At 47.5% G+C, this 12,487-nt stretch overlaps 1 protein-coding gene across 3 annotated transcripts in view; it reads left to right on the top strand.

Annotated features, from left to right (window-relative positions):
- The window catches only part of LOC144142611 (excitatory amino acid transporter-like), a 127,760-nt gene that overhangs the window by 18,570 nt on the left and 96,703 nt on the right, over window positions 1-12,487 (top strand). The window contains exon 1 of one of the 3 annotated variants that reach the window (XM_077674246.1): window positions 7,754-7,930. The exons of 1 other annotated variant lie outside the window; for it this stretch is intronic. The gene's annotated coding sequence lies outside the window, so the exon portion shown is untranslated. Of the gene's footprint in view, window positions 1-7,753; window positions 7,931-7,992; window positions 8,828-12,487 lie in introns of those variants that run through there. One more of the 3 variants, XM_077674244.1, reaches the window with a different exon arrangement.

Here is a 12,487-nt window from a genome sequence, read left to right as displayed (position 1 = left end):
TGTGGAGTCAGTGATCACCTGCAGTAGCCTCGACGTTCAAGTCGCGGCTCTTCTATGGTACAGAGCGCATGCGCACGACGACACGAGGACGAACGAATGAAAGGCGTACGCTGTGACGTGTCTTTCTCCTTCCGACCAAGTCTTGCCATGATACGCCAAACACTGGAGGTTTTTTTTTTTTTTTTTTGGAGGGGGGGGGGGGCAATGTTGGCCTGCAATGTACCTGCAGATTTTTTTTGCGCTAAACAACGGGGAGTTGTATGACAAGCGCCAGAGGTTCACGAAGTTCGAACGGCTATGACTATTTCAAGCGCGTCGTTATCGAAGCCTCAGTGTGACCCCCTGACGTCGGTACAGGGGGATCTACTTGGGTCCGTTATCTCGCTGGGCCACCTGATTCCGGCAGTAAGATCGACCGTTAGCGAGCTACGACGAGAAGGCGAGCCCATGAAGTGCTCTGCACTTGAAACGTTCCCCCCAAACCGCACATGCGCACATCTCCTGCTGCAATTCGGGTCCGGTTCTTTGGAGGTGCAGCGGACCACGCACCCTTGCATTATCTTCTGCATCGTCTTCATAACAGCGCATCATCACATCTAGTAATGCTTACATTGCTGCAGGGAAAGACTTCAAAAGACTCACTAATGAGACTCACCCACTCAGTCTAATTAGGCTCGAACTCACACGGGGGTTTGAGACTGCGGGAGACCGAGCCTACGTGACCTCACGGAAGAGTTAGTGAGGCAAAGAATACCCAACGACCGTGCGCAGTGCACCTCGAAATAACCTATACTCACTCTCCGTGAGGCGGTGAACGGTGGTTATCGCTATTGGCAACCCTGATAGAAGCATATGGTCGCTTCTGAACACCTTGAAACTTTGTCCATTTACCTGACGCTGTTATATTACTTTGATAGGTATAAGGGACGACCATGGTGTTCCTGCTAAATTTTGTGTAGGAGAAACGAATAAGTGTACGTCTACGTCTCGCAGACAATTCACGTGGGGTCCCGCCGTCGCCTTCCACCGAGCATTCGCGAACGCCTCGTAGCATTTTCATCGCGTCGTCGTTACACTCACCATTTGTAGGAGTAGACACCCAGACTTAGTATCACCTTCTTCCAAGAACTGTTGAAAATTGAAGTCAGACACTCGTTCAAACGGAAGCGGGTAAAAACGCGAAATCCCGCGAATGGAAATTATTCGCAACGAATGAGACAGGGAGACGCATACTGGCGATGATGACCTAGATGGGCGACGTTTTTTTATTTGTAATTTGTCCCGTTTGATTCCAGAACTCCGAGTCTAGCAAACCTTCATCCCGTTTGGCAAGCTTCAGTGGCCTTCCCACGGCTTCTTGTGCATTCTGGTGCTTCCCATAATAGAACACGCGTCGTTGATGGACTGCCGTTTGCAAAGACCGGAAAACGGGGGGGGGGGGGGGGGTGGAAAGCACTGCAAGGGCTATAGACTTTCCAAAATGGGCATTCATTTAGTCTCCAAACAGGAAACGGAACTCGGGGCCAAATTAGCGCAATCGCAAAGGACCAACTCTACAGAAGTTCAGTATTAGTAGTGTCACCTTTAATGCAGGAAAGGACGGACTTTTTGTAAAAAAGAACAGGGGCCTTGGCTTCTCTAAATGCTCCAAATTCATTTCGGTTTATAAGGAATCCGTCAATTTAGAAAAATTAGTTGCGCTACAGGGTCTTCATACGACATACGGCCTCCGTCTTTGGGTCCTTAGTGGTGTTTTAGGATAGTTGGATGTCTCCTGACAGCCCGGCAGTAATCTTGCGGATCCTAATGAATTGCAATATTTACGTAACGAAGTTTCTTCCTGTAGTTGATACATCAGTTTGGTTTTCTTCTGAGTTAATGAACCAAAGCAACAATAAAACTTTTTAGCAACTCCCGTGCTTTATCCAGCCAATCGACCCGCCCTTTACTCGTTCAGTCCACTTATGTTTGCAATGAGGTCACGAGAGGGATGCGTAGAGAAATACCTGATGCCCGCAACCACGATTACCATTCAGTCTCAGTTTACCAATGCGAATAGCTACGTGAACAACAATTATCCCACGAACTACTACTACATTCCAGTGGACCGCACAGACCCTGCAATCCTACTAAACAGTTTTTTTTTCTATTTTTTCCAACGTGATTCCGGTACGCAACTTCCTTAAAGCAGTCGGTGTAGCTCGCTTTCGTAAGAGCTTGATGTGGGCGAGTTGGTTAAACATGAGCGAGGAGGGTTTAAAGGAAGAAAAAAATGCCCTGACGATTACTATACTCCCTATGCGAAATTTGTGTTCAGCGTGAGCTGCAGTCTTCTAGGTCACGGCGCATATCTGCTGGGTTTCAGAAAGTGATCGTGTGATCAGCGAACGCACGACGGCGCGCGCTACACTGATGTTATGTCGGAGCGCGTCGCCGCCGCCGGCCAGCATGTTGTCGCAAATCGTGTTTGAACTTCCCAACAAATGTCCCGCGGTTCGGATTAGCCACGCACGGGGAAGCAGCGAGAATGTTGTTGCAAATAGTGTTCGAATCTCCCGCTCAACTGTCACGTCGTTTAACCTTGCGGCGAATGGAACAGCGTCTGGGGGAAGTGTCAGGGCCTTTTCAGCGACGCATGAAACAAGAGTGAGGGGTGCAGTGAGAGAGCCACAGCCGCGCGTGCTGCCCTCCTCCTTACCCTTCGCCAGACGCTCCTCACCATTATCTTTCTGCCGTCGCTGCTGCGTTCGCTCACTCGATTACGCGGACGCCTACGCCGAGATACCCAGGGAGCGGCGGCCAGAGGGCTTCGTCCTAAAAACGCGGGCACAAGAAGAAACAAGCAGGAAAGACAAATGCACCTTGTCTGTCGTGCATGTTTCTTCTTGTGTCCGCGTTTTAAAGCGAAAGCTTTCTTATTGGGACCTGTGGCGTCCTTTCAGAAAACTAATGTATCTCCCCATAGACCGGTTGTTCGACCGCAAAGCTCTGATAAGGTCTCTGGACACATAGCGAATGCATGAAACTGGTCTTCCATTCTGTCAAAATGGCTACTTGAAAATCACAAAAAAGGAACGGTTGTTCTGTGATTAGTATACCTTTATCTCGTAAACCACGTAATGGTATACATCTAGATCGTTCGTATATGAGTTAACTTAGTACACGAAAAATCGTCGCATGGGTTTGTTCTTCTTTTGCGATTTGGCTCTTGGAATGTTTGACGATCGATTGGATGCACTTTTAGCGAAGATTGAACGCACTTTTGCTAAAGGTTTTGATGCACTTCTGACGCCGTTTTGATCTGAGAAAGCTTTCGCACTTCTATCAACATTCTTGAAGCCATGCTACAGTTTTTTGCATCTGTAAACCTTTCTCGAGGAATAGATTTTTTTTAGCATTTCGTTACCTCCGATTAGGCGTTGGACGTTTCAGCATTCAGCATAAAGTGAGAAAGAAAAAAATGCGGGAAAGTCAGCTTAGAAAGAGCAAGCTTACACCGAGTTCCTTAAAGTCGGACACAAACGCGTGGCCAAGACGACATTTTTAGGATCAGCAGAAGCAGCCTTATTGAATTGTGAAGACCATAGTACCTGTTTATGAATATAGCGAGGCCTGTACTAGTTTTATTACTACACATACTCAATTAGCTGAACAGCAGCTTCATACATACACAAGAAATATTCAGGTTGGTAGGTTAGTAGTGCTCTCGTAATAAAAAAAGACTCAAGCCAAGAAAATGGGCCTCAATTGTTATTTTTAACAACTAGCGCACTTTTTGTCAGACTGCGTGAACAATCCAAGATACGTCGCTTTTATTCTATTGAAATTCAACAACCTTCTAGGTGTGCAAACCGCAAGTGCTTAATTACTGCAATAAACAAATTTCAAAGCAGAGAGGAGAGAGAATTTAGCAGCTTCGCGGATCGTTGGTCCATCGGACAAGCACCCGCACTGCACCGCTTCCGTAGAAAAAGATGCGTCGTTGCCTTGGGGTCTTGGCAAGCAACGCGCGCCTTCTCCTTGTATACCAACAAAAAGCAGCGGCTTCCAGCTTCGTTGATTGATTGGTCAATTGTATTTCCCGATCGACAGGCATTGTTGGCCGCGATGCGAACGCTGCGGGGAGGCGTCTTCCCCGCGTGAGTGATGGAGACGAGGTAGCAAGAACGAATTGTTAGGTCACGAGGAGCGTCGCGGTTTCTCTGTCGTTCTTTCTTTAGCCTCTTCCACGACGCAGAAGCAGCATCGCGTGTACAGGCCTTCCATCACTCTTGGCACGGCGGAACCAGCGGCTCTCAAAGGTTACGAACCGCGACGACCTAACGGGCTCCTTGAACCATCGACTCACGGTCCGTTCCAGCTTTTGACGGTGAAGTACCGTGCATCGGCGTCTCCTGGAACTCGTTGCCGTGCTCGTACGCGAGATGCTCCAACCACTTCACCGATCATAATGAAAACAGTAAAGCGTACTGAGAATCCTTTGATCCCCTTTTTATGGGGTCGGAGCACTTTCGAGTCCGCGGAAAGTGTTACTCTGCTCAATCATCCTTGCAGTGCCGTAACGGATTCCCGGAGCTTGTTACGGTTTCGCCAGTAATGTATGTATGGGAAGGCACTTCGTTTTCTTTTTTCTTCGTTTCAGTGACCCGTTCTGTAGCTGCTCTGTTTTCCACGGACACGTTACCTCGACTACTGACGTTCTCATGTTACTAGATACTGAAACCCCACGACTTACCTTGCCTTACAATGTGCCAGCTGCATGAAATTTTGCATTCGCGTCAGAATAAGCCTGATTTTCAGAACATCGTGTGCGGCTGAGCATGCTTTCGCGGGAATGCATTCGGCGGGAAGGGTTGCAAAGCCCTGACTAAAGGGTCCCGTGACTTGAATACATTTTGAGTGTTTTAGGATCAATTATGTCACAAAAACTCCGAGGCATACTAAGCATCCATCCATCCATCCATCCATCGGTTTACCGATCCCTCGCTCATTCATCCATGTTAAAATTCCCATTCATGAACTGGATTACTAATAAGGGATAAATATTGACTTAATTTTCCCTTTCGTAATAAATTAACCTCGTAATTATTAGTTTGTTCGTTGGCTAGTTTCAAGCTCTTTAAAAAATTCGACTAGTGCCGCTGCGTGACCCCAACATGTCATCAGTGAAAAAAAAAATACAAGAACAATGTCAATGGCTGCAAGACTGAATTCATCTGTCGTAGAATCATTTCAGAATTGCTTCGAACTTTACTCTTAATTCGTGATGTTTTGTAAAGATATTTTCAGAATGGGTCTTTTTTTAGATCTTTCCTTACTAACGTAGTCAGCTATCCTTGTACACCTCTGCTGTAGTGTACTCATGGCACGGGATGAATACGTTGACAAAATAGAAACAAAAGCTTCTACAACAGTTGTCTTGCCGCGTAATAAGCTTGAGCATACCAAGCGATCTGCCTAGTCTTTAGTGCGTATGCACAATTAGCCTACCCCGGCCGATTTAGCGGACGTAGAAAGACAAATCTTGGTGAAGCCTCCTGTATTTTCCAGTTTATAAGTCGCTCCCAAGAAGATTTATCCGCAGCAGAGAAACAGGACAGCGCGGATTAGCGACGGCCCGATGTTAGCGACTGCCCGAAGCCCAACGCCAAGGTTCAAAGAGGCCAGCAGACAAAATACAAGTTTGTTCTATTCGAGAGATTTCGTGCTTTGTAGTGCCCCCGGCGCTTGTTCGGAAGCAAACGATGCTTTATTCCCTGATAAATTAGTCAATTTAAGTTAAAATTTTGGTTCTCCCGCCAAATCGTGTGTTTTCATGACGTCTGTAATGACATCACAAGAACAGGTCTTCAAGTTAAACTTGGTGTGCTGCTGAGCCTTGTTTACCGTTAGTCAACCTAGATGGCGCCACCCTACCACGGCGGTCCGTTTTCTGCCTTTGCTCTGTTTTCGACCGCATTTGTACCTGGCTTGTTCTTGTTCAGGTAGAAAATAATCGTATCGTGAAACATTGTGTTCGCTCGACAAATGTGGTCACGTAAGAAACTGTCGCATACGCCAATCGGCCGGTGTCGTCGGAGACAACCCCAAAGCGCCACACTGCTGTGCAGCTAAAACAGGCATAGTGCGTGCAGTACCAAAAGCAGTACGCATCGGTGCTTCTATGTGTACGTGTACTTTCGTAACCTTCCACTATTTATCTCACCATTCTTAGTGCCATAAAAAGAATGTGACCTAAACTTAAGCGGAAATAGCTCGTTCGGCAAGCTGATAAGCCTCGCCAAGTTTGCGTTTGCTTTTGCAGGCCTCAGCCAATCGCTGAGTTGGGGCAAATGACATCCTAGGTTCTTTTGCGGGAAATGAGCTAGTGGTTCGCATGGCCATTCCCCTTTTTCACAATTATATAGCTTACTTGAGCGAAGTTAACGTTAAAAGTGGTGTCAGTATGATTGTAACGAGACAATCTTTTGAAGAACCAAACTTGTGTTTTTGTCTGCATGGCCCCTTTAAGATCGACGCCGTCCGCTGGTACCAGTAACTCGAACACAATTGCACCATGTAGCTTGGCATGTCTTCAGGCTCAACTTGGAGGTTAGAAAATGTTAGGCCTACACATGTAGCGTTAGACCCAACGACACGCTTTGTGTTTTAACGTCGTCTCGATTCGAAACGCTGTCCACTGTGCTAGCCGTTCTTCAAGCTGCGGGAATCGGTTGTCGTCCTAAGGCCTCAAGGCGAAACTTTAAGCATAAGCTCCGGCGCATAACACCGTGATATGCCCCAATATAGATCCACATGCACGCATAAATAAGAAAGTTCGAGGCTATATTGGGTTCAGGTAGCGCAGGATAGGAGGGGTTAGACATATGTGGCACAGGACTTCATTCCGCAGTGAACATAAATAGCCTGACTATCAGTATTATTCTCATGACTATTATTTGATTGATTGTAGGGTTTAATGCGCCGAAGCAACGCAAGAGATGAGGCGCGCCGTAGTAAACAGCTCCGGGTTAATGTTGACCACCTGGGGATCTTTAACGTGCGCCGAAATGTCGTACACATGGGCGTTTTTTGTTTTTCACCTCCATCAGAAAAGCGGCCGCCGCGGCCGGGAATCGAGCCCGCGCCCTCGTGCTCAGCAGCCTAACATTTTAGCCACTGAGCCACCGCGGCGTGTTCATTGCTATTATTGCTATCATTGTTGTTGCTAATATTACTAAGGACCATAGCCTACACTGTATGAAAATAGCTTTGCGAATCCATTCTGAAAACTTTTGCATCGCTGTTACATCGCCGTTTACGAATTTGAAACCTGAAAGTTTCCGTTGAACTTCAGAACGCAATTTCCTCCCAGCGCAGTGGCACACGCAGCCTGTCACCTCCACTCTTAGCCGTCAGTACAGCTGCCTATCTGTTTAGACAAACAGCGCACGCGCAAGCAGTCCGTGTCGCAGGGACTCGGGGAATCACTAACAAGATTGTCGATTCCCCCGACGAAACGGAGATTCGACTCGTCTGCCGAGCTCCCGCGCTGTCCGCACTTGGTTTGGTCTTTTTCCTCTGATGCTGATTCGACGGGACGTCAAGAGATGGCAGCACCGATGCGCTCTACACACACCGGCAGTCCTACAACGCAAAACAACGTCTGCTCTATCGCTCAGACGGGACACGGAGCCGGATTCGAAAGGAAAGAAATAAGAATAACAAAACAGGAAGCGTGTCTTGTCGTCTGCTCGGTCGCTTTTGGATCGCGGTTGTGAAGCCGAGCTGGCGCAGTCGACAGCACGACTCCGACGGGACTCCAATTGCGTGGGCCGAAAAGTAAAAAGAAGGGACCGGAAAGGCATTGAAATACTGAACTACCGCGTACAAGTTGACGCCTTCAGGGAGGTTGAACCACGTGATTCATGCCCGTCAACGTTTAATAACGGTAGGTCACCATTCAAACGCGAGGAGCTTAGCAGATTGGCTTCATGGCGGTATTCGACTGAGACCCGGCTTCCCTCGTCATCCGCTGGTTTTATTTTTACATCCTACTCCCGCTCTTTTGTCGTCTGCTTTCGGTGGCCTTGTTTGTTTTGTGTCTCTTTTCATGCTCGCGCTTCTAGGCTAGGCTTGGCTCCCTAGCTGGCTTCTAAGCCTGCTTTCTTTCCGACTCTCTCCACTATTTTCTTTCCTTCCTCTTTCTCTCGACCCATTCTCTCCCGTTTTTCTCTCCCTCACTCATCACTCTCGTCTTAGGGGCGAGAGGGACGAGAAGCCAGCCAGTGAGAAAGGGTTTTCTGGCGTGGCGGCCGTGAAGAGCCGCGTTTAAAAGATATAAGAAAAAATAGTGCGGCCGCAGCAATCTACCACTCCCGTTGGGGCTGGCATCGTCGTGCGCTTTCGCCGCCGCTGCTGCCCGGCTTCGCTGTCGCGTTCTGCCAGCGTGCGTCGCCACCGAGTACAGAAGAAAAAAGAGCGCTCCGAGGAGGAGTTTTTAATCCCGCAAGGCTGAACCCCCGAGGGATAGGCTTCGCCTGTGGCATCTTCTCCAAACTCGTTGACGTCTTCGTCATCGTCTTCGCCGACGCGGTTCTACCGGACGGATTAACTAGCCTTCATCGTCGGTGGATTTCGTCGCTTCGATTCCTACCATCTTCGCTTTCATTTTAAAAGCCTGTTTTGTTCCTTCGCTTTTTTTTTTTTTTACCTGTGTGGGTTACTCAAGTATCGTCGCGTCGTCTGCTAGGCAGTGCCTCGTTTCGCCGGTGTGTTTCCCAAGAGTGGAAAGAGCACCTTTCGGAGGAAGATCACGAAGAATCACCAGCGTGGGCTCTTCATAAAGGTCAGCTTAAAACTTTTGTTGGCATTTGATACGTTTTCTTCGAACGCCTCTTGGGCTTAGCTATCTCCCGCGTGGAACGTCGAAACTGCTGCGGCTCCTTTTTTCAGAGATCTTTCGCCACGTGCTGTCGGTATTAAATGTTTGCGCAGGTAATCTGATGCCACCTGATTGCCCTTCGAGATCTGCATCGCCTTGGCAATACTGGATGTAACTCTGTTAGCGGTCATGTTTAGATACCAGCTGCCTCTCGTGTAAACTAGGTTTTTCCGAAGAGCAGTGAAAAATGGGAGTGCGACTACTGCGTAGATTCGTCCTTTTTTCGAATGAGACTACTGCTATATTAGAATGTATATTCAACTGCTACTAATTCCGACGTTTGTGTTCACCGGGATTAGGATCGGCATATATCGCTATAGCCAATGCACTAGCACGTATCAATGTTAATGGAAGCATGAATGGACGAGTAAAGAACAGTTCGTTTCTCATAAGGTTCAGTATTTTAGCAAAACTACAATTGCAAAAAAGTGCAGTATACACAAGCGCGATGTTTCTTGCAAAAAAAAGCCCCCTGGCAACCTTCCAGTTAAATGCATATTACCGTCGCTTTTGTTCCAGTCGGCACGTGAAACGTTTTGTTGGCCCAACGCGCCTTCCACGTTTTCGGGAAGTGATGTAGTGGGGGGTGAAGCATCGAGCTGATTGCTTTTTTTACGGTTTGGTGGAAATTATTGCTTGAAAATATAAACCCAATAAGCAGGTCGCCAGACTAGCGTGGGGCTATTGTCCTGGATAGTCTGCGCGGGCATAGATTCGGCCATCCCCGCCTGAAATCATTTGGCTCGATCACGTTTACACGCTCTTAACGACGTTTCGGCGCGGGCGTTACCGACCGAACAGCGCCCACCACCGTGGTTGCGTTTGCGTCTTTACCTCCTACGCCCGTCCATCGTCAAGTCGTGATGCAGCGGTCACCGCACTGGTGTTCTTTTTTGTTTGTATTTCTTTTAATGAAGAGCGTCAATATTTTTTATTGTTGGTCGCATGCGTACGAAATTCGATTTTTTTAGCCGATTGGGAAAGAAAAAACCACGGGAAACCTCATTTTCATGAATATTTCGCTTGCGTCCCTGTATTTTTTTTTTCTTCGTTTGTGATGCGGCTGATGATTGTTGTGTTAGCAGCAAATGTATAGACGATATTTATAATAACGATTGCTTCAAAGCTGTAAGCAAAAGCCGGTGCACTACGATTATGGGCCATGTGCAGCCCGCTGCCTGAACAGAGATGTATTATTATTGGCTCTGCGAGTTCCTTTTCCAAGGTTGCCAAGAGCACAAGGACGCGGGTTCGATTTCCAGCCGCGGTGGCCGCTTTTCTTGTGGAGGCGAAAAGCGAAAACGCCCGTGTGTTCGAGATTTCGGCGCACGTTAAAGATTCCCAGGTGGTCGAAATTAATCCTGAGCCCTCCACTACGGCGCGGCTCGTCGCCCTTGTAGCGTCTGCGCGTTAAACCTCGTAATCAATCCCATGGTTTTAGACAGGAAAGGCTACAAGTTCCAACTCTAATTTACAACTTGCACTAGACGTGCGCTAATGTTCCTGTAGAAATTGGGAGGGCGTGAAATACAAGCATAATAACGATAAAGATGGTCACAGCACGTCTTCGAGAAATCCAATTTCGCTATTGTACAGTGCAATCGAGGCGTAACTCAGACAATCACTTGCTCTCTTTCTGAAACAGTACGTGCTTCAGCTAACTCCATCGCCTCCCTGTTCTTGCTTTTGTTTAGTATCGTGATTTCATTACACCGCGGTTCAAACCCGCAGGCATGGCAATACAAATATTCGCCCTAACATGCTTTGACGTGCAAAGTGTGTGCACGCTTCGCCGTGTTTTTGCCATTCTATTATTCCTTTGTCACAACCGATGGTGGAGACAGAAGCTGATATCCCAAAAATAATACGTCTCAACAGTTTCCATGGCCTTATATTCATTGGGAGATAAACTTAAAAGCTATATATAGGTCCGTGTTCGCGAGAAATAACGCAGGCGCTCCCGTTTTGTTTCCTCGGATTTGAGGCTTCTCCAGGTGTTCGTACTGAAACATCAACGCATGATCAGTACAATTCAGTCGAGTAAAATCGTCGATCGCCCCATGTTCCCAGTCGAAAAATACAAGAGAAATTTCTGTTTGTCGTATTCCCGCGTGTCGCACTGTGGTGTTGTCGTATTCTTGTCGTGTCGCGACTCTGGTGTGTCGTACCGTGTGTCGTATTTTACCGTGCGTCGTATTCCTGTCCTGAGTTTGATGTTACGTATTACCGAATTCCAGTCTTGTCGTGATCCTGATGCTCCATCAGTAGTTGCACGGGGTTGGAATGTTGTTATTCCCCATTGTGAAGAGTAGCGTAAATGGAGGTTCTGTTGTGACTACAGGAATGTTTGTCGTTAAGAAAATTCACTTGTCGTTACGGCACAAATGTGCGTCGTATCAACAGATGGCTTTGTTGTAACACAGGAGTTCTGTTGTCACGACAAAGTTTTTTTTCGTACGACAGGAATTTTTGTTAGGTTTTTGCGGTATTCCTTTCGGGATTTCAGACTGGGCTACATCTGCGTTGTGAGTTGTACAACCCTCTTGAACTTGTGTTCCGGCGCCTAACCCTATTCGGAACGCCCTCGATCCGACGGTGTTTGCAGACCTTCCCCGGGCCCATCCTCCACGGCGCGCAATCTCTGCTTCAATGGCCGTTTGTGCTCTCTGGAGAGGTGGCGAAGATGTCTACAACTGCTTATCTTGGCTGAGTATGCGGTGTCGCGGCTGCTTCTTTGATGAAATGCAACTCAAGCCTTATCGCCCTCCGAATCGGAAAGGACCCAGATCAGCTGGGAAAGTACCTCAAGAAAGTACCTATAGATCTGTGCGGGGAAGCGTGTACGGTCCGACCGCCTGGTGTGCGCAGGGACATTATGAAGCAAACCAAACAGGCGTTACGCTGTAAGACAGTCTTCTAGTTCAAAACTACCGTTTTTTAGGCGGGTCGATGCTACATCTAGGTCACTATCATCATGGTCACCACCACCACTATCATCATCATCATCATCAGATGCAGCATCAGCACGTTTGTATCCACTGCCGGACGACGGCCTCTCCCATTTCCGTAACCATGATGGAAGGCTGCGGAATTTTTTGTAATAGACGGTTTTTTCAAACGTGAGCCAAAATTTCGTAACCAGAAAATATCGGAATTCTCCTCGATATACTGTACATCCTCTACAGCCCGAATTCGAACCAATTAACCCGTGATCAGTGGCAATTGCAAGCCTACCTTAGCGCTGTTTGATTGATCAAAAATACTGAATTTTCCCGATAACAATGACACCAATTTTTCCGCGAACTTCAAATGAGTAATCGAGACGTTAAAGGAAAAAAATATGAGAAAGCAGCGCCGGCTCCCAGCCACTTTCCAGCAACTTTTCTATGACGTCACAGAATTTTGTTAGTGCAATTCGTGGCCGATGATCTAAGACACCGGAAAGAAACATGTTCGGGCGAATGCAGCAGGGCATCTAGTTCCGTTTGATCGCATCACTTGAATTATAACGTGCATTAAAACGATAATAACTATGATTTTAGTTCTAGCCCGCGCTACGTCATT

The sequence above is a fragment of the Haemaphysalis longicornis genome, unplaced genomic scaffold (assembly GCF_048455015.1).
Source record: "Haemaphysalis longicornis isolate Haplotype H1 unplaced genomic scaffold, Haemaphysalis longicornis Haplotype H1 scaffold_6, whole genome shotgun sequence".
NCBI classification, from domain to species: Eukaryota; Metazoa; Arthropoda; class Arachnida; order Ixodida; family Ixodidae; genus Haemaphysalis; species Haemaphysalis longicornis.
The sequence above is the reverse complement of the archived record's forward strand: the minus strand, read 5'-3'. Positions and strand labels throughout refer to the sequence as shown.